The sequence below is a fragment of the Papio anubis genome, chromosome 15 (assembly GCF_008728515.1).
Source record: "Papio anubis isolate 15944 chromosome 15, Panubis1.0, whole genome shotgun sequence".
Taxonomy (NCBI): Eukaryota; Metazoa; Chordata; class Mammalia; order Primates; family Cercopithecidae; genus Papio; species Papio anubis.
Window position 1 is genome coordinate 71844786 of NC_044990.1, and position 23307 is coordinate 71868092.

General features: G+C 37.5%; 1 protein-coding gene across 2 annotated transcripts in view; it reads left to right on the forward strand.

Moving 5' to 3' along the window:
* The window catches only part of GPC6 (glypican 6), a 1181721-nt gene that overhangs the window by 121963 nt on the left and 1036451 nt on the right, over window positions 1–23307 (forward strand). The gene's annotated exons all lie outside the window — the stretch shown is intronic.

Here is a 23307-nt window from a genome sequence, read left to right on the forward strand (position 1 = left end):
CTATCAACATAATTTGGTCTTTACTAGTTCAGAAGAGAAATGAATTAGGTCATATCTAATGTGCACTGATAACTGCTCTCGAATTAGGAACTAATTTGACAAGTTCTTTGAATCTTTTGCCAAAATTTAAGGAGTTTGTTGATCTTTGTCATCTCCCAGAACACGTTAGTCTTTTTTTCCCCCTGTAAAAGTAACTAAGTTGTATCACTGATGACATGATATGAAGATTTTCAAGAATCTATCCTGTTTTAAATACTAATGAGTTTCAGAAAAAATGATTAGGCTTTGTGCACAAACTCTAAAAAGCCTTATTCATTAAACAGGTTAGTTCTTTCTCTGCAGGCTACACTAAATGTTGGGTGTAAAAATGTGTAATGCCTAGAAAATGCATTTTAGATGATTATTTTAATATAATCTCTGTGTGATTAATTTGCCAGGCTGACTATGTAGGCTGATACATAGTCTCAGATCTCTGATCTGGAGATATACCAAAGTTTAAAACTTTTAAGGGAGCATATTTAGAAAGCTTCAGTTAAATTTTTAAAATATATTAATCTTTTAAGAATATTTACACTAGTACTAAAAGATGCTTCTTCACTCTACATAGAAAAATAAATATTTTAAATCAAGTGAGTTTTGGCTTTCTTTCTCATTTTAATATTAATGTTCCTTGTATCAGACACCAGTTTTAATTTTTCCTTCCTTATACTAAAATGTTGCCAATATATTTGTGCCAAAAATCAAAGACAACTTGAATTCAAACTAATATAAAATGTAAATGTTAATTAGTGAATCATATTCAATGGCCATTAGGGCATCCTATAATTTATGTCAAGTATTGGGTTAAATGCTAACTGATAAAAATTAAAAGTCATATAAATGAGTGCTTTCTTGAAATTGTATGTGTTATAGTGTTTTTACTTTTGCTTTATTTTAATTTTCACAACAGTCTTTTGAGACAGTATTTATTCTATTTGTCCATTTAAGAGATGTGGAAATAGGCTGATCCCAGGGAAGTAAAATGGGTATATAATGTAATCAAATCATTTTGGTTTTAAAAGAAAATAAATTCTTGGCCAGATGCAGTGGCTCACGCCTGTAACCCCAGCACTTTGGAAGGCTAAGGCAGGTGGATCACTTGAAGTCAGGAGTTTGAGACCAACCTGGCCAATATGGCAAAACCCCATCTCTACTAAAAATACAAAAATTAGCCTGGTGTGGTGGCGGGCGCCTTTAGTCCCAGCTACTCAGGAGGCTGAGGCAGGAGAATTGCTTAAACCCAGGAGGCGGAGGTTGCAGTGAGCCAAGATCATGCCACTGCACTCCAGCTTGGGTGACAGAGCAAGACTCCATCTCAAATAAATAAATAAATAAATAAATTCTTAAGTGTCTTAGTAGCTATGGCAATTAAATATTTTGGTTAGAGAGTCTGAAGTACACCCTTTAAAGTACATAGTAATTTGCTTGGACAGATAATTACAAAGCACTAACCTACACTATTTTTAAAATATCAAGGTGATCTGGACCTTAAGGGCCTAAATTATTTCATGATCTTAAGAATTTTCCAAGTTCATTTATCACTGTGGTCTATTAGTAATCACAGCTGCATTGTATAATATTTTATATGAAGACCCAGAGAATCTTAAGTAGATCAAAATATATCTGGACTATAAACCTTATGAGAAAAGCTAGATCAAGTACTAAAGATATATTAAGTCACCTTCCATTCAACTATGTCCATCAGATTGATGTTGATATATCCCTTAGGGTAGAAGGGTCTCACTAATTTGTGAGTTTTGTTTTATATATTCTTTTCTTTTTTTTAACTTTTCAGATGATGACAGTCACACACACATACACACAGACAGACAAAAATTCACAGAGGCACAGGTATATAGCATATAAATCGATTAGTTGAACCCTGAAAATTTGAATCAGGAACTTCTTTTTTATAAAGTATAACATCAGTAATAAACACATGTCTTAATGTAATACTTGGTATGGGCAGAATTGGATACAGAAAGTAAAAAGACATTTTCTATAATAAAATAGTGGCATTATGCTTAAAAAATTTTAAATACAAGTATGTTAAATTAGTCTGATAAACAAGAAACAGCATTCCCAACAGGTGGAATATTAATTTTATCCTGTTTACACTAGTAGTTGCAGTTAAACAAACTAATATTATATTCTCAATGATTAATATCGCAGGCATTTTGCTGTAAAATAAAAATATAAAATGTGTAGGGTAACATTTTGGGAACATTTTGCTGCCCTGCAAAGTGGATGATAACAATTATAAGGTGATTATTTTAAACATGATTTAGTTGTCAAAAAAGAGTCTGGGAAGGGTAGGGGGAAGGCAGGGACAGGGAGAGGGTTGTTAAAGGATACAAAATTACAGCTAGAAAGAAGGAATAAATTCTAGGGTTCAAAACCATTGTAGGATAGAAGCACATTACATAGATTCAAATAGCAAGAAGGAGGATATTGAATGTTCCCAACACAAAGAATGGTAGATGGACAATTGAGATGCTTGATATGCTAATTACACTGATCTGATGACTATATATTATATGTATGGAAATGGCACTAAGTACTCCGTAATTTGTACAATTACTATACGTCAAGCAAATAGCGCTTAGAAATTAAAAATATAAACAAAACTCAAAAAGCCCATCTCTAATTGAAACCACCTTTGATTATGTTAGCTGCTGCATTTGTCTTCACTTTTCTGAGTAACACTTGGGATTTGAAAACCATGACAATTAAAAGGTAATTATTAAGGATAAGCGGCCGGGCGCGGTGGCTCAAGCCTGTAATCCCAGCACTTTGGGAGGCCGAGACGGGCGGATCACGAGGTCAGGAGATCGAGACCATCCTGGCTAACACAGTGAAACCCCGTCTCTACTAAAAAAAATACAAAAAACTAGCCGGGCGAGGTGGCGGGCGCCTGTAGTCCCAGCTACTCGGGAGGCTGAGGCAGGAGAATGGCGTAAACCCAGGAGGCGGAGCTTGCAGTGAGCTGAGATCCGGCCACTGCACTCCAGCCTGGGCGACAGAGCGAGACTCCGTCTCAAAAAAAAAACAAAAAAACAAAAAAAAAGGATAAGCATAACATTTAGTGTTCAAATCTATTAGAAGCAGATATTTTTCAGCAGAAAAAATTCAAATTGCTGGTTTGAATTTGTTCCTGGCAGCATAAAAGGAAACATGCAAAACTAATGTAAATTATTTAATTTCACAATTTTTGACAGTCCACTAAATGGTGGCAAAGAATTGGAGGATGGGGAAATCGGGAGTAATTACTTAATGTAATTAAGGGATGTTTCCTTTTGAGGTGGTAAGAATATTTCGGAAGTGAATACAAGTGATGGTTGCACAACATGGTGAATTTATGAAACACCAATGAATTGCTCACCTTATGGCTAATTTCATGGTGTGTGAATTTCACCTTAGTAAATTATCTTTTAAAGAATGGATGCATTAGTATTCCAATAAAATTTTATTTACAAAAATGTATTCTTTTTAAAATTGAGCACTACACACGTCATAAATTATTGTTAATGTAGCAATGGGATTGTTTAAGGTTATGTTTAGATTATGGTAGTTTACAATTTCTTATATGAAGTACCGAACATTTCAAACAACTGAAATTGATATTTTATTTAGCTTAGTGAATTCTGGCCATTTATATTTTACGAATTTTGTTGTGCAAGTTGGGTTTGCTGAATTTAAGTGATTGAGCAGATTATGCGGATGTCTGGGGAAAAATCATTCCAGGCATAGTTAGCATCCTATGAGGGGAGAGCCTGCTTGACATATTTGAAAAACACCATGGGGATCAGTTTGGCTGGGTTGGGGGCGGGGGAAGGTGGAAGGAGGAGAATTTATAGACAGATAAGCAGGTCCCAGATTTCCCAGATCCTGGAAGGCCTAAGTCCCTTTAGATTTTATTCTAGGTGAGATAGCAAATCTCCAGAGTGTCTGAGCAGGGGAGGGTCTTAATCAGATTTACATTGCAAATACAATTGCTGTGATTACTCTGCAGATGAGTAGACTTGGTGGAGACAAAGTGGGCAGAGATAAAATCAAGAAGACAATTAGGAAGCTTTTGCAGGAATCTCTAGCTCCTTGCTACTCTAGTTTGTGGTCATGGAACAGACATTATCTCCAGGTGATTTATACCAACATTCAAGTTTGGGAAGTACTGGCATACGTAAGAGATGAGAGTGGTTTTGGAGAGGGGAGTCTAGGCAAAGGTGTTAACAAGTGGTGGGATATTGCATGTACTTCTTTACAGTATGATTTGCTGATGTATTGTATATGGGTGTGAAATTTGGGAAGGATAAACGGAGGTGCCTTTTACTACCAAAGAGGAAAATGAGGGGTTTCTGGGAGGGCTTGGAAATCAAGAATTTGGTTTGAGGTGCCTTTAGGCATACAATAAAGTAATTTGGGAGCTGCTAACATCATGATGGTTTTGAAAGCCATGGGATTAGATGCCCTTACCTGGAAGAGTAGCCAGAAAAGAGTGAATCTGAGGACTGAATTCTGAAACACTCTAACAGGGCCTCAGAAAGTGGAGGGACATCCAGAAAAGAACACTAACAATGAGTGCCAAGTGATGTTTGTAGCATAATAACTAGGAGCATGTGGGGTCCTGGTGTCCCTCGATGAGCATCAAAGAACTCAGGAACTTCTAAGGAAATTATCAGTTGACTCTCATGTTTCACCCATTACACTCTGAGCTCTTCAATGCACTGTCTCAACAAAGCCAGGCATTGGGAAGGTGTTTAGGAAGAAACCAGTAGATAAATGAAGAACAATCACTTGTTTTATGATAGTATATTACTTGGCATTTTTTTGGACTCCTAGATTTATGCCTTGGTGAAGGCAATTTTTCAGCACGTGCGGCTGTCTGGGTCATCGGTTTTTTTACTCATGATTACTCACCTAAGTGCTATAGGTAAGTTGGGTGGAAATCCTTGCTGTTATGTTTAATGACCCTTGCCATTTTCACTGCTTTAGTGTTCCCTCCTTGCTATTTGGATGTAAATATTCACCATTTTCACTTTCCCTGCTGTACTTTCTCATCTGTCTCTGACAAAATTCATATACATCTTTACCAGGAAAGCATATTTTACCTAAATAATAGCTTTAGTCACAAAGGTGTGTTTTTTGATAGATAATCTGAGAGAAATCAGTGGAACTCTTGATGTTTTCGAAGGAACTGATTTAGTAAATCAGATTTACTGTATTATGATCTATTTTTCTAAAAATCCGACAAGAACTAAGAAGCAAGAAAAATGCACTGGAGTCTAACCCGAAGCCTTTATCGGAAGCTCGTTTGCTTTGACCATTAGTTTACTTCCCATGGATTTAGGGTAAAGGTCCCAGGTCTGTGACATTTGGTTATGGCTATCACGTGGAAAATGGCGACTAGGAGTACAGGACGATGTACTGGTCGGTGGCTGAGTAGTTCATGGTAAACTGCTACCCTCAGATTTTCGTTACCAAGATCACCTTAATATAATTTAAAAGACAAGTCACAATAAGAAGTGCTTCTGCTGGTAGATTTTATTTTATTTTATTTTATTTTATTTTTTTTTTGAGACGGAGTCTCGCTCTGTTCCCCAGGCACTCCCCAGGCTGGAGCGCCATAGCGCGATCTCGGCTCACTGCAAGCTCCGCCTCCCGGGTTCCCGCCATTCTGCTACCTCAGCCTCCCGAGGAGCTGGGACTACAGGCGCCCGCCACCACGCCTAGCTCTTTATTTATTTATTTATTTATTTATTTATTTATTTATTTATTTGTATTTTAAGTAGAGACGGGGATTTCACCGTTTTATCCGATGGTCTGGATCTCCTGACCTCGTGATCCGCCCGCCTTGGCCTCCCAAAGTGCTGGGATTCCAGGCGTGAGCCACCGCACAGGCCTTCTGTTGGTACATTTAAGGTAGAAAAAAATCATAACGTGTTCTATGCTTAATAACTAAGGTTGGTTAGAATAAATATTTTGAAGACCTTCAATTTGTGAAGAAGGTTGTCCTGGCATTTCTGTGTCCAGCTGTGCGCGGACAGAATCCACTCACTTCAAGTGGGACGAAGAGATCCCAGGAGGGGAGCCTTAAAAAGCAAGTGGGAATTCCCAGGAAAGAGAAATCCCAGGACCAGCTTAATCTTCCTGTGTTTTTATCTATCAAACAATTAATGATAACCCTTTTATATTCAATTCAACAAATCTACAAAGTAATTCTTGATGAGCTCTTTTGTTCACAAAGCTTTGCATGTTACAGAAGCTATAAGGAGTCACTGACTCCACCACCTGGCCTTAGGTTGATTACAGGCAGGAGAGGCAATTCATCCTCTTCAAAATATAAGCAGCCATTATCCATAACTTGGTAACTATTAACGTTCCTCTCCTGTTTTTCTCCTTTTGTTTTCTCTTCTCCTTTATAATTTGAGTTGACATAAGTACTTATTGTACTCAAGATAAAAGCATTGAAATCAGGGGGATAAATAGCCATTTTCAGCCGATGTGTATGACTGTCACTTAGAAGTGAAAGGTGTGTGCTACTGTGAGGCTACAAGGTAAGAACACACATGACACTAGGTTAAATACGATGTGACATAAGCTAAGTGATACATTCAAAAAGAGGGCAGCTGTATTATTCTGGTCAAGTCAGGAAGGGTTTTTATGGAAAAGGCAGCATTTGGGTTGGCCTTAAAGAATAAATAGACTTTGGGAGGTAAGGAAGAGAAGTCAAGGAAAGTGAGCATTTAGATGTTTGCATCAAATGAGCAAATGAACTCCCATGGAGAAATCCACAATAGAACACTTTGGGATGTGGATAGGCAGACAAAGAAATCACCTTTATCAAGGTGAAGTGTTTCTTAACTCCAGAGGCTCTCAAATGTTTTGAAAGGCTTTCGCCAGAGAAGTGATGGGACTAGAACTATGCTTTAAGAAAATAATTGTGCAGCAGTGTATTGACTGGGGTTCTGTGTGGGAGCTGGGGAACAGGGAGATGTTGTAGCAGTCCAGTGTGGAAATGGTGATGTTCTGGGGCAGGGTGGTGCTACACGGTATAGGGGAAGGGAAAGAAAAAGGAAGTATGGGTTGCATGTGAGAAATATTGGAGAAAGACATGGCAGGATGTGAGAAATAGGCCTTGGTAGTGGTTGGGTTATGGGACAAGTAAATAGGACTGGGGCAGTGGATGGAGGCTCTGTGATATTGAACACAGGGAACTCAGAGAATGGTGGTGTCTTAGCTGGAAATAGAGATACCATGAGGAAGACCTGGTTTAAAGGGGAGGAGGAGTTTAGTCCTGCAATTGTATCCGAGGCATGTACAAGTAGGAAATTTCCACAGCCAGTTTTAAATATAATCTTGGCCTTTGCAGAGAGACCAGAGGTACAGAAGGAGATTTGGTCCTCATTTGTTGCAAGATAATGAATGGAGCTGGATGAAATAACATCACCCATTTAGGTGAATTCATATAATTAATCTTCTAGCTCATTAAAAGAAATCTCAGACTTTTAGCAATACATTCCAAGATACGACACCCTTATTTTGTCTCCAGTAGAGCAAGAGTTCAAGATAATTTCCTTGAACAAGGAACAAGCAAGAGCTCTGTTGAAAACAGATTCGGACTTTGTGCCTATAATAGCAAATTCTTCCATAAATGTGAGCCATGATCCAGTGAAGAAGGCATTTTCCTTTCAGGCATGACATATGTTTGATTACCAAGGGCAAGGTTCCTCATTTGATTGCCAACCTCCCTAATTAGGAGGCCTTGAAGATCATTGCCTCAAGGTTGTTCAAGCTGAAAAAGCATTCGCAAGCACAAACATATTTTATGTCCAGTAAAAGTCACTCTAGTTGACTGAATGCAGTTGGTTATCACAGAGACTTACCTGTTAGCTCCAGGCAAACATGGCCAGCAGCATTGGTATTCAAGACAAAAGACAGCCATCAGTGTAAATTCTTGTCTACTATGCAAGGTGTATCTTTTGATCTTTTCAGAAAGAACTAGAAAATTGGATGGTATTTGCAGGAGCCTTTCAGCTGAGAAATGTCAATAATGTAATCGTGTTGAGACCAGTACATGGAATTGACTTGTTGGGAGATGGATACAGGTGCAAGAATGAAATGTGTATCTGATTACTCTATAGAACTGAGTTGGTGCATGAGATCATGGGTCACCAGGCTACATCAGCAAGCAGTGTTAGGAGAATTTAATGAATCCTCTATACAGGCTTCTGAGTGCCAGCTCCAAATCTGAAGTTTTTGGAAAACAGCAAGAAATAAGAAAGTAAGTTTCCTCCTGCTTTTTGTAGTGTATAACCCAGTTTCCTCCATTTGGTAGATAATGTGGTGACTGTAAAATCAAGACAGGTCATTCCGTTTCCCTCAAACAGAGTGAATCACCTTCATTGTGCACTGAATTTCTGCAAGCTGGGCAAGTAGGAGTTTTAAGTTGCTCTTAGGTGGTTTTTATTTGCTGCAGGTTATGTTTGCTTAGTTTAAAAGATATCTGAAATGAACAGCATTGGTGAATAAAACTGTTCCATTTTGTAATTGTTTAAATGTACCTTTTGGTTTTACTTTTTTCCCCTTTTCATTTATTGGAACTATAATTAAATTTGGTTTTTATTATCTGCTATTGAGTTATCAGTGAATAGAAAGGAGATGGGAAAAATAGTTAATTTGTTTAATGCTTGACTCCATCTCCATGGATAGATAACACTTTTAGCACCACATTATTCTCTGGGCAAAATAAGTATTTTCTATTTTTAAAAATGTGAATAATTGGCCAGGTATGGTGGCTCAAGCCTGTGATGTTTTGGAAGCAGAGGTGGGTGAATTGCTTGAGCTCAGGAGCTCAAAATCAGCCTGAGCAATATGACAAGTCCCCATCTCTACAAAAAAAGGAAAAAAAAAATTAGCCTAATATAGTGGTGTGTGCCTGTGGTCCCAGCTACTCAGGAGGCTAAGGCTGGAGGATCGCTTGAGTCTGGGAGATTGAGGCTGCAGTGAGCCATGTTTGTGCCACTGCACTCCAGCCTGGGCAGCAGACTGTCTCAAAACAGTGTAAATAATTACATATCACATTTCTTCTGGTTACACTAGACTATGGACTACTGTATGTTGGTGTTATCTGAGAATAGATGGTGTCTTATGCACGTGTATCTTTGAAGAACCAGGAAGTGACTGGTTACGAGTGGTCTGTTGGTGACTGCCTCATGGGATATGGCATAATTGAACATACTTTTTCTTGGAAAGGAATCCATGCTTGCAATTTCTGTGATAATAGTTAACATTGGCCGGGTGCGGTGGCTCATGGCTATAATCCCAGCATGTTGGGGTGCCAAGGCGGGAAGATCACTTCCATTCAGGAGTTAGAGACCAGCATAGGCAACATAGCAAGACCCTATCTCTACAGAAAATGAAAAATTAGCTGGGTGTGGTGGTGAATGCTTGTAGTCCCAGCTACTCAAGGCTGAGGTGGAATGATTTCTTGAGCCTGGGAGATCGAGGCTGCAGGGAGCTGTGACTGCACCACTGTACTCTAGCCCGGGTGACACAGTGAGACCTTGTCTTAAAGGAAAATAAAACGTTAACATTTACTGAGTATTTACAGTGTGCTGGAGACTGTTGTAAATGCTTCTTATGTTCTCTCATTTCATCCTTACAATACCAAGAGGTGGCTGTCTTCCCCTTTTATGGATGAGGACAGTGAGACACAATGAAATGAAGGAACCAGCCACAGGTCCCACTGCCCTTAAGTAGTGGAGTGGGAATTTGAACCTATGCAGCATGACTCTAAAGGCCTACATTGAAAAACCCATCTTGAAGTAATTCAAATATGTCTAATTTTATCATGTAGGAGTATGCAGTCATCAAATTTGCATCTCTTGAGCCTTTAATACCAATCATCCTGGCTTTTCTCAAAAGAGAAAATTTTGGAAGATTTTTTTCCTGTATTTTTTTTTTCATTCATATCTTTTGGGAACATAAATTTAGCTATATATTCATTTTATGTAAGCGGCTCCAGCGCGAGTGAAAATGCCTTCAGAGCAGGGGTTTTGATTTTTGCAGGCATATCTACCACTCCCTGTGATGTTCAGTGTGTTACTGTGTAATAGATGATTAATAGGGGAGAGTGTTTTAGGTGATTGTTAGGTCTGTCAAGCTCCTAGAGTCTCAGCATGTTTCCCAGGCTGGTCTCAAATTCCTTGGCTGAAGCAATCCTCCAGCCTAGGTTTCCCAAAGTGCCAGGATTATAGGCATGAGCCACTGCACCTAACCTAATATTCTTTTTCTTGGAAAGGAATCCATGCTTATAATAAAGGAATCCATGTAGAAAAAAACAATAATAACTAATTGATTTTGCTTATGTCATCACATTGCATTACCTTTATTCTACTAGCTCTGTTACCTCAAGGAGGCCATAGAATCTTCTTTACTCAGCTTCCTCATCTGTAAAATGGGTAATAGTACATTTTGTGCCTGTGTATCCATGTGATTACAAGCTTTGAGTGATGAAAGTTATAACATCTACTTAGAAAAATAAAATTGTATGTGTATACGTATGTGTTTATAATAAATATACATATTTGATATGTGCAATACTTGAATGTGCAAACTGCAATGGGGAAAATTGGGGAAAACGATTAAAACTATGGTTTTTGTGGAACTTAAATATAGTTAAGTACATTTTAAAGTGCTTTTGAAACATGAAAAAGTTTTTGAGGCTTTGGAGGTATGAATTCAAAATGGGACTGCTAATGAGAGTAAATATTTCAAGATAATGTGAAAAGTCTGAGACAGAGGTTATTGGCCAGTAATTTACCTGGAGGAAGGCAAGGTAAATCTGCAAACATGGAGCATGTGGGTCTTTCTGTACTATATCATTCTGTTCAGTGTGACATATCATCTGAACATTTTTGAAATCTCCGTGCATTACTATCTTGAATAAACAAAATAATTAGGCAAAGAAAACATATTTTAAAAAGTTAAAACATGTTGGAAGAGAAACCATCAGAATGTAAGCTGTTAACCCTCCCCAGCTTCTGTATTAAACATGGAATTTTTACTCTTTACCCCAAGTCATTGGCAGAAGATGAAAGTTTTTTCAAAGGAGAAACTCAGGAACATGATTGTAAAGAAAATGTCTGGTTCCTAGAGAGAGCCAGTAAAAGAACATCATTCCAGAAGCTACTGCCTCCAATTTGAAAACATCAGAACAGGATAAAGAGTGTACCCTACTGAGCGGAAAGTAGAGACCAGAAGGTTTGTTGAAACCCCAGAGTGAAAACCACTTAGAGAATCGGAATAGTCAAGTATAAGGTTGTGAGATGGATTCAGAGACCAGACTGAAATGTGTCTCTGCCAATCTGTGCAATGAAAGTGGATGACAAGGGAGATGGGAGCCAGGAGTCAGAGGCGGTGGAACAGGCATTGGCCTCCCTGAGAGATGTCCGGGGATTGAGACTGGACATGTGAGTAGGTGACAGAGGCATGTCACAAAAAGCAGGCACAAAGAGCAATACACAATGAGAGATCATTTTACTGTAGCCCAAAAGTTAGTATGGTTCACGGATACCAGAACCTATGAAAAAATATAATGGATTTATGAAATGTGAGAATTCTGTTGTGTGCTGTGTGTATAGATAAAAAAAGTGAGTGCCTACAAATTAGATGTGTATCAAAATAGGATCTTTTAAGTTTTCTATAATTGACGTATTTCTTTTTGAGTCCCCCCGCCCTTACTGGTAGTGATGGTTGGAGTGGGATTGGATTGATGTATGTTGATGAGTTATTGGTGGATTATTTCTCCTCCAAAGTTGCTTTAGGTTTCCATACACTTTCTGTTAGAAATATATTCAATGCGCTCAAAGTTCAACTCCTGATCAGTTATTTTTATCCTTCTTCCCTTCCAAAAATCTGTGTTTGCGGGCAGACTTAGAGGCTTCTAGTGAGGATGTGGAAGCCCTTAACTCTGTGACCGCACTGTGTGGCCAGTGCTTCAGTTCTAGGGTGTAGGCCTCTGGATCTATTGTGGAGTGTTTGGTCTGATTCTGTCCTGTGGAATCTTACTTGCTTTTTTTTTTTTTCTTTGAAATCTGCAAAACACACCCCTCTCTTGCTGACCACCCCTTGCTTGGTGCTGTGGATGCCTCCTGAAATCTGACTGCTGTTTACATTTGTTCATCAGCTCAGGTAGCCCATGCCTAACCAAGCTGCCCTTGGTTCCTGTCACAGTTCAGACCTTACGGATTCTCCTTGCTGCTTGCTTGAAGCTCCGAAACTTTCTTGCCATACATAGGCCATAGGAACCAAGATGAGTTTCCCACTCAGAGTTTCAAACAGAGAAAATGTTGAAAACCCCATTGCTTCTGCCTGTTCCCACCTCATTTCCAAAATATTAGACAAAAGTTACGAAGCATCTGGCAGGCTGTTTTCCCTGCCATTGTCTCTAATTCCTTCCCACAAACCCCTAAGAGATATATTGCCCTGTCCTGCAGTGTAGGACTTAACCTGGGGCATAAAAACTTTCTTATCCAGAGAAATAAGCATCATGCCATAGATGTTCAGAAGATACAGAACAGACATTTATAGCCATTATATACAGGTTGCAAGAGATTACATATTTCCTTTCTTTTTTAATTTAAAAAAAATTGTATTTTCTAAATCTTCTATAATAAACAGGTACTATTAGTACATCTATTCATAAAAAGAAATAGTATTTGCACATTGCACAAAATAAAATGGAAAAGAATCCTGGTTTTGCTGCTTGAAGGAGTACTTCCTATTCTATTCTGAGATGTGAGACTGCAAATGCTAAGAGACAGAGATGAATGAAAGATACAGGAACAGCAGTAGGGTTTAAGCAGAAAAAAACTTGGACCTTAAAAACTCGACTTCAGTAAGGGCAAAAGGAGTTTCTAGAGTCCCTGGGTCAGTGCAGTCAAAGCAGACAATCACAACTGGGAGAATTTCAAGAGAAGACAGATTGTTCACTTGCAGGATTGCAACGGTTTTGTTTACTCTCGGTGTTAATTGCAGGATTGCAACGGTTTTGTTTACTCTCGGTTGTTAATCTTTCACTTGTGGCTGGATGATCATACAAAGTCTCCAGCCTCAATAAGTGATGAATTATTAGTGGAAGGAGAACTTTGTTTTGTAATAAATAAGGTAACTCTTTCATAATCTCTGCTGTCAGGATGCTCTGGGTATGTTTTGGGGTTCATTAGTTCTATCATATCTCTGCCAGTTCACCTCTACATGCCACTCCAAATAACTAATCAGAGGACAACTCATGTGCTTGCTGTGCAAGCTCAGTGGAAGCACTCAGCTCCTCAAACATCAGATTGTCTCTGCCCAGTTCTTCCTGGAGAGAATTTCTCAGTTGCCCTGGATTCTTCCAAAGTCTATCCAGCATGTTTTGGTTCTTCTCAAACTCCCCCTTTGCTTTTGAATTTCTGAGTGGTAGATCCATTTTACCATCTGCTTACAGTATTGGTACCCATAAAGACATTACCTGTGATTGAGTCTCTTTGATCAAGGGCTATAAACCCATCCAAGGTGAGAATGTAATGGAGGGAAAATCCATTTTTCTATGACATCAGGACCAAATAACTGTAGAGGAAAGATGCCAAAATATATTAAATATTGTCTTAGTGACTTTTACTAAAAAAAAAAAGCCTATGAGATGGAGTTCTACTCGAATACTGTCAGGCACTGACTATATCCCAAATAAATATGGCTGGAGTTAGATTGATTGAACTTATTCATAGAGGGAGTTTGGAAGTGACTTACTGATAAAGAAGGGTTTGAGTTGAGGTCTGACATAGGAAAAGTCATTTTCTAATGTTCTAACTTGCTTTACTAATCTTCAGGAAACAACTGTGGTACATTTTGTCCTAAATAAATATTTCTTAAAGGAGTACTCAAGTGGCTGTTAAAATTTTAAGCACCCTGCTTCTTTTTAAATAAACGCATTGCTTAGCAAGTACAAATGTGAGTCTCCCACATTCCCTCGCCCCACTGACTTCTGCCTAACAGTGCTAGTATTAATTTTCAGGTGAAAAGAGAGGTCAGAACAGTCCAAATTCAACATTATCCTGATGAATGACTATTTTTTAAATGGCTGCAAAATGTATTAGTATCTCTACCAAGACGTTTCATAAGTACAAAATAATGTCAGTAGGTTTTGTGTCTTAGTAAATATAAACAATAAAATTGTCAAAAAGATTATTCTTGGTGAATGAAGAAGAAAATGATTTTTGGTTTAGTCACCATGTGTCACAATTAGAGCTGAAAAGTAAAGTTTATGGAGAATGTATGTTATCTATGTAGAGGAGATGTAAGAAAATCACAATGGTGCATGGTGAGTCAATAGTTTTTAAAACACTACAGCAATGTTAGTGTTTTCACTTTTCATGAAGGAACTATCATGTGAATAAAGCCTCTGTTGAAGATTGGTCGTTGATGCTATATGTTGCTGTGGTGTGACATTTAGGAACATTTTTTCCCTTATTTTTAATCCATAAGCAGTGATGGGATAGTCAAAGCTGTGAACTGAGTGAGCCTTGTTTGAAATAAATGAATTATCTCTAAAACAATTTCATATATCTCAGTTCTCCTTGTGGTGGGGTCAGGTACACAAATCTATCTATCTATCAATCTATCTATCTATCTATCTATCTATCTATCTATCTATCTATCTATGTATCTGTCTGTCTGTCTGTCTGCCTGCCTGTCTGTCTGTCTATCTATATCTGTGTATGTATATATATATCTCCAAATATATAGATATATATATCTCCAAATTGTCAGACTACATATCTTGCCCAGCTGGAATTGTATATGATTGAACATGCAGTACATCAAGGTATATTAGCTCTCCTTCTCCTCTGTTTCTCTGAAACACTCCATATTATTGCATACAGCACACCTTCACCTCCACTGTCTCTTCATTTATGGATCCTCCCCATCTTGTCTTTGGTTCTTCTTCCTTGGCTTACTCCTTCACACTACTGGTTTTCTAGTGTAATAGTCGTAGCTCCATGTTCTTCTTTTTCTATATCTTCTTCATTTAGAACTGATTTTTCTCTCTGCCTCCACATCACCCTCATGTTAATGAAAAGCATTCATATCTTTAACTCTAGTTTCTGCCCTTTCTCTGAAGCCATGGACCAGCATGTTTGACTGGCTGATGCACATCTTCCTTAGAAGTTCCCACGGTAAACTGCAAGTTTACCCATTCAAACAGGGAACTCGTGATTTGTCTTCCACTCTCCCTGACACTCTTCCTGATATAAGTACGTGGCATTTTTCAGTATCTCTTCCTGGCAGTGGAAATCTCCTGGCTCATTCCCTCCAATATCTAGTCATGTGCCAAGTTTGATCATCCTGGTTTTGCAGGTCCTTTATAAGATCCTCAAACTCTCATTTCCCACCCACTTTCTTACTTCTTCAATGACGGTAGTCAGATATTTTGCCTTAACAACAGCTCCATAGTACCAATCACATTGCCTTGTAGGGGTTTTAAAAATAATCATTCTTTGCCAACCTGCTTGAAATATGACAGCTCCTAAATCAATAAACTAGAGAGGCGGCAAAATGCTTGATTCCCAACAATGAAACTGAGGTTCAGAGTAGTGTCACATTTGTTAATGTAAATACCCTCCCCATATGTACATATGTGTTTTAATGAAGATTAGACCCCAAATTTTAGGGCAAATTTATCATAATTATTTTAGGGGAACACTTACTGTGCTTCTGGCAGTGAGAAAGTGATCTCTGAAGGACCAGATGACTGTGTATGGTACTGCCATCTATCACTTTACATGGTAGACTCCTACCAAACTTTCTTCCTGAACTAAGCTGACACTATCTCCCTGTGGAATATGGAGGGTGTTGGCTCTTCCCTGATTCTTTCAGTTCCAGGGAAAAAAGAGTGTTCCAAATATAATAAATATTTCCCATGTTGAATGAAATATTAGCAGAAAATATTGTTCATGTTCTATTCTCTGGCTTTAGGATTTTAGTTTCATAGCCATATTTTACATGCTTTTACTAAGGTTCTGTAACAAGCATAAAAACAATCCAGGTAGTGGAGTGAGAGATACGCTATATATCTCTGGTCAAATTGTCAACCTGATTTGTATGGGGCAGAACACAGTTTGTGGTCTACTGAATCCTCTTGTAATTATGCTTTCTTTATATATCTCAGTTTTTTAAAAAAATCATTCTTTAGTAGGGCATTGTATTTAGAGCAGTCTGTAAATTATATTCTACATGGAAAAACCCCAACAAACTTTACTTAAATTGAGAAATATTTGAAAGCAAATAGAAGTGCTAGACAGTACCTTAGATACCTTGTAGTTTAATGTTAACAAAATAAAATACAATCAACCAAATCCTGATGGAGCGGCATGTCATCAACAATGACATTTCCAAACCTGATGTTACTGATAGGGGTTTTATTACTTAATTAAATGTGTGCAAATTACATGCAGTGTTGCAGATAATGTAGAAGAGGACATGCATGCTTCATTGCAGCTCCATTTCCTTTCTAGAAATTATCACTATATTAAATTATTTAAATTTCTAAAACGAGCCCCCTGCATTTCTCCAATCTTTTTATTGTAAATTTCTATCCACTTTTCACTAAGCTGAGTTTGTTTACAGTTTATTTTTGTTAAGTCCTGCAATACTTTTTGGGGAGTGTTAGGGGAAAGAATCTCATTCAAATTGAGCAGATTTACAATGATTTGCCATCCATTTATTTGGGTAGACTTGAAACACAACAAGACATTCAAAATTTGAGCAATAATTTATGCTATATTTATACATAAGCCAGATTTCATTCCCAGAATTTATATCTCTTCTATGATTTTTTGCTCTGATTTATGAATTTATCTGTACTAAAATCAGGTAAGTCAAGCATTTATTCTAAACTCCCACTCTGGTTTTTGTAACTTACATGGTTTGTACACTTTGCAATTATTAATTCATTCAATTATTCATTCAGCAAATATTGACTGTCTTAGAGATACAGTGGACACTATTCTTAATGCTGGGAATGTGCTGGTGATTACAAAACCAAGTCCCAACACATGCAAAGCTCATTTACTCTTTAGGCTTTTCAACCTTAAAATGTTATAATCACCAAAAACCATGTCATTGCTTGGTTGACATGGCAGTTCCAGAAGTTAGGTGAAAAACAGGTGCACATTCAGAATACCTACTGTAAGAAAGAGCTTACCTTAAAAAATTGTTTCTTAAATAATAATATTAATTGTGTGACAGTTATTCTGATGCTAGTGATGAAATATCACAAAGAGAAGCAAGGACTATCCCCAGTTTCATTTTTGACATTATTTTCGTCTTACCTCTTTTCATCATTGTTAGTTTTGCTAAAGGTTTGTGTGTTTTCTTGCTGTTTCCAAAGATTTCAGTATTTTGTTTCATTGATAATTCTCTATTGCATTACTGTTTTCTATTTCATTGGTTTCTGCTTTTTATTATCTCCTTTGTTTGCCTTCTTTGGGTTTACTTTGCTCTCCTTTTTCTAGGTTTTTGAAGTGGGTGCTTAGATAACCGATTTGAGACTTTCCCTTTTTTCAACGCATGTGTTTCCTTTCAGTGGTGTTTTAACTGTGTGCTACAAATTTTTTGTATGTTCTATTTTGAGTTTAATTCAGGTTAATGTAATTTTTGATATCTCTTGCAACTAGCTGCCTCTTTGACCCATGGATTATTTAATAGTGTGTTGCTTAGTTTCCAGGTGTTGAGATATTTCTTTCTGTTATCCTTCTATTCTTGATTTCTAGTTTGAATCCATTGTGGCTACAGAATATACTCTGTATATATTTAATTTGTAAAACTTTGTTGAGGATTGTTTTATGACCCATAATATAATCCATATTGGCACATATTCTGTAGCTCTTGAAAAGAATGTGTAATCTGCATTGTTGGGTATCCTGTAAATGTCACTTCGGTTCATTTAGTTGATAATATTATTAATTTATTCTATATCCTTGCTTATTTTCTGTCTGGATGTTCTATCACTTGTTAAAAGAGGCTTGTTAAAGTCTCAAACTGTAATTATTGAATTGCTTATTTTCCCATTCTATTATCCTTTTGCTTCAAATACTTTTGTAGCTGCTTTTTGGTGCTTACACATCTATGATTGCTTTGTCTTATTGCTAGTTCTTTTATCATTATGCAATGTTCTTCTCTATCTTCAATAATTTTCTTTGCTCTGAGTCTATTCTATCTAATATTAAAATTCCCTCCCTCCCTCCCTACTCCCTTCCCTTCCCTTCCTTACTCCCTTCCCTACTCCCTTCCCTTCCTCTCCCTTCCCCTCCCCTCCCTTCCCTCCTTACTCCCTTCCTTCCCTACTCCCTTCCCTTCCCCTCCCCTCCCCTCCCTTCCCCTCCCCTCCCCTCCCCTCCCCGCACTTTTATTAGGAAGACTGAAATGATAGTATGCTGTCTTAAAGAGCTTGGTTGTAAAAGGAAGGTCTTGAAAATTTCCTTTCTTGTGTCCTCCAAGACATGGTTTTCATTTATATGCACCTTGGTCTTTCCTCAGAACTCTAACTTCAGCCTGGAGTTGAGCAGAAACCCGGCTTAGTTTCCCTCAAATCATTCTTATTCTGCAGACATGGTGCTGCACCTTTGAACCAACAAGCAGGTAACTGGTAGTATACTTATTAATTCTGCAAGCTTTTCATTGTTATAAAGGAACAAGCTACACCTGAATCAGAAAATTATTTAATTAGCAAAGCATCCCAAACAACCAAAGCTATTATACTTATGGTTGTTAATGGACAGTCTAAGAAAAGTTATGCAAATACCATCTGTAGGCATTTACTGTACCTCAGACTCTTATGGGACCTGTTTGCAGACTGTTTCCCAGTTCCCCAGTGGGTTCAGCATTGCTGACTCTTTGCACTCTCCTTTGATTAATATTTGCATAATATATGGTGATTGAGGTTTCTGGCTCCCCATATGGCCTTCACTGGCACTGTAAAAGGAGAGATGTCCTTGTTACTGCTGAGTGGTGACAGAAGTGCTTACTCTTTACTAGACATTCTCTCATACCTCCCTAGTGGGAAGAGAGAGGGGAACCTTATTACTGGTGGGTGAGGGTAGAAGTATGGGCTCCTCGTGTAGTCTCCATTGACACTGCAGATTATGCTCTAACATTATCAATAATCACATTAAATATAAATGGTCTATATACTAATATATTGATGAAAAGCCAGAGATTGGGAGAATAGATTAAAAAGCATAATCCAACTTTGTGCCATCAGCAAAAATTCACTGCAATTACAATAAATAAACTTGTTAAAAATAAAAGAATGGGAAAAGATACAATGGAAACATTAATCTAAAGGAAGTAGGAATGGCTATATTGAAGGATAAGTACATCAAGAAAACAGCAATCCTAAATGTTCATGTATCAATAATAGGATACTTTTAAAACTTTTCTGTTATGCCTTCCATTGTTTTATTTCCTTTCAAAAGCAAAGAAAAAACAGAGTTTTTGTCGGCATAGTCTATTAGTTTTATTACAATACTATTACTGGTCATAGCATGTAAGGCTGTTAATAAATAAAATACTCATAGGTGATAATCTTTGAGCAGAATTAGAAGCCCAAAAGTATACTGAGTTTGTTCACATTTGCTATTGTTTTAACCGCATTTGAAGCAACAGTTTAAACGTTTTTGTCACTTGAGAAAACTGTCAGTACTCTATAAGGAGGAATGAAAATACCAGAACTATAAAAAGAAATGTTCAAAAGCTTCAATCGACTTATATAATATTTCTAGCTTTAAAATGATCATCATTAAATTCATATCTATCAAGACAGTGTATTTCCAATCATCAGTTTTTTTCCATGGCCTGCTGTATTCAAGCTAACTGACAAGTGATTATGTAGATTGTATCATTATTATATTTTTAAAAATGCCAGTAGACATCCCCCCAAAGCAGCAAGGAACTACTTTTCAAATTCACTGAAATGACACACATTATTCTGTCTTTCTCTGGTAGCTCTTCGTTCCTGCCCAGAGCTTTATGGGTAGATGCCTTTAAATTGTGGAGGAGACAGAGTACAATGTTGCATTCATTATTCCAGACAGTTATCATCATACTGAAATGAAAACTCCTTTTAAACTTTTAATTAAAATCCTAGAATTGGCATGCCCTTTGGGTTTCCAGATAATGTAAAGGGTTTTGAACTATCTGGAAATGTTAAAAATTCGTGCAAACAGGGAAGTCCTCCAATAAAGAAGTAGAGCCTTCTGCCACTATTCTTTATATATGACAAACATAAACACAAACATAACAAACATAAACAAAACATGAACTTTTCCCTTTTATTCCTTGAATAAGGCAGATTTATAAAACAGTCTCATTACCGGAGTGTATATTAACTCATTAGAACCATTGATTTTAAACTGTTATATGCTTTCTGCAAGGGCAAAATAATGCTGGATTTCTCAGTTTAAAGTACAGAAGATCAAACTCAATAAGGACGTTTATTGTTAAATAATCAGAAATCTAGATATAGCAAAGTCCCAGGGTCAGTTAATTCAGGGGTTCCACGGTTTCTTCAAGAATCCAGGTTTTGTTAAGTTTGGAATTTGGGCACCTGTTATGGAGGAAGAGGCTGGTGGGAAGATTGGGTGAGCATCCATGTAGCCTGTCCCATACAGCAGGCAAATTACCAGGGATTATGTTATATAAATTTAAATAGTCAAACCTGGTTAACTTAGAGTGTGGGCAAACCTTTACTGTAAAAACAAAGAATAATCTTGTTTATCGTTTATCAAACATATTTCACATGGAGGTATCACTGTGTTGTAATTCCTCCTTTCGAAAACAGTGAGAATGGATCAATACTTTGTACATGGATGTTTATGTAGACCAATGACATTTATTTCCATTATATTGTCATGCTTCCATAGCCAATTAGAATGATTCACCCTTTTGATAAATTGAAAAGACAGTTTGTGAAAATAAATAATTTGGGAGAACACTACTGGAAAACAAATAATCTCTTACTTTTGTTAATGTTGACAAACATAGTCTACAGCTATATGGATGGTCATGACAAATGTTGTGTTCTGATTTTCAAAGCTACGTTGAAATTTAACACAGTTTTTGCCATATACATTTTCCCAAAGGTCATTGGAATCAGGTTTATGGCTAGATAGTGTAATGATTTGGGAAATATTTTGATTGAGGATGAAGCTTGGCAGGAGTTGGGGGTAGAATAGCCTTCAGGTAGGCATCGTAGAGTGTGTCACATACACCAGGGAGATTACAAAGGATTATTATTATTATTTTTTTTGAGACGGAGTCTCGCTCAGTCACCCAGGCTGGAGTGCAGAGGCCGGATCTCAGCTCACTGCAAGCTCCGCCTCCTGGGTTCACGCCATTCTCCTGCCTCAGCCTCCCAAGTAGCTGGGACTACAGGCGCCCGCCACCTTGCCCAGTTAGTTTTTTTGTATTTTTTTAGTAGAGACTGGGTTTCACCGTGTTAGCCAGGATGGTCTCCATCTCCTGACCTCGTGGTCCGCCCGTCTCGGCCTCCCAAAGTGCTGGGATTACAGGCTTGAGCCACTGCGCCTGGCCGATTACAAAGGATTATATTAAATAGGTTTCATCAGCCAAATCTAGTTAGCTCAGATTTTAGGTAAACTATTAATGCAATAATGAGAGATAATATTGGTTCATTTTATTAAACAATATGATTTGGGTGATCTGGAAAAATGAACTGAAAGAATCTTGCAAGTTATAAAGTATAATCGTAGAAAAAATGCATTTTTGTTTAGAGTTTCTTATAATTCCACCTAGCAATGGACCATTTCAGCCTGATTTATTCCTTTAACACATGTGTGAAGTACTAGGAACTGAGGTACACGTGGTGAACAAGGCAAATACTTCTGTGCTCTCATGGAGCTTACATTCTAGTGAGGAGTTCAGACAATGAACAAATAAACACGTAAACATATTCAGTATCAGGTAAGCAGTAAGGCTATTAGTGAAACTAAAGCACTAGTGTGGATAGGTAGGGAAGTATATAGTACAATGCCACATAGTTCCTCAGACCTGAAAAAAAAAAACAAAAGCTAATGGGGGCACCTCTGTGTGTGGGCACAAAAAGACTCTTAGGAATAGAGACCTCGGTAAATCTAATGTCATAGAATTCATTGTTAGCCTTATCCATATTAAACCAGAGCCCACCATTGGAGATCTGTGTTCCCTTTGTTCCGTTGTCCAATTAGCCAGTTTTAACTTTGGGTCTTAGGGTGCATCAGTCCCACATTAGTGAAACATACATCTTATTGGGTTATTCAATTGGCCTATCTCTGACTTGGTGAACAAAAGATATACTTTGGGATTAGCTTGACTCTGATGGACTTTGCTTTCATTAATTCATTTATACTTGCGTTTTTCAATATGTGTCTGTACCAAATGCCTATTATACACAAGAGGCTTTATAGTAGAGATGTGACTTGTACATAGACATTGCTTGTAAATAGGTTAGATATAATATCTAAAAAAGATCTGTAGTAACAAGGCAGAGAGTTTCAGATATCTTAAGAGAGGCAAAGGTCCTGCTTCTTTTGAGAAGATGGTTTATTGGCTATGAGTTTGCTTGGTCTTGCTGTTACAAACCAGTCTCTCTGGGTCTGTAAGGCTCTATTAATATTTCAGCATTGAGAATGATTGGAGTGCCAGTGAGAAGAAATTAATGAAACAGGTTCTCAGCTGGATCTACTTGTTATTGATATAGAGGTGTCAGGAGATCTGGATTGTAATTCACTGCCATCTAACCTCTTTGTACCTCACTTAGCCACAGAATGAGAGTTATGGGGTAGATATTATTTTAGATTCTTTCCGATGGAAGTTATTGTACATTCTATTACTTTATTCATAGAACCAAAACAAGCACAGATGAATTTAAATGTAGGCATTTGGTTTTTCATTTTGCCTCCCCCTGTTCATTTTTTAAAATATGAATTCAACCTTTATCCTACAAGGCAATGTTTTCCATACAATTATGGAGTCTATTAGAAGGACTTCGTTTTGGTTGAAGCTTTACAATATCAGACATACTGTTGTTAGTAAACAAGATTTAAACCGAGTCTATTAGCTTGTATCTGAGAGGTAGCTGATAGAATCCATATAGTGAGAAAATTGTTCTTGAAGGACACACTAAACTGTGGTTTGTATTTGTTTGTAATTCTGTTGTGACCAGACAGA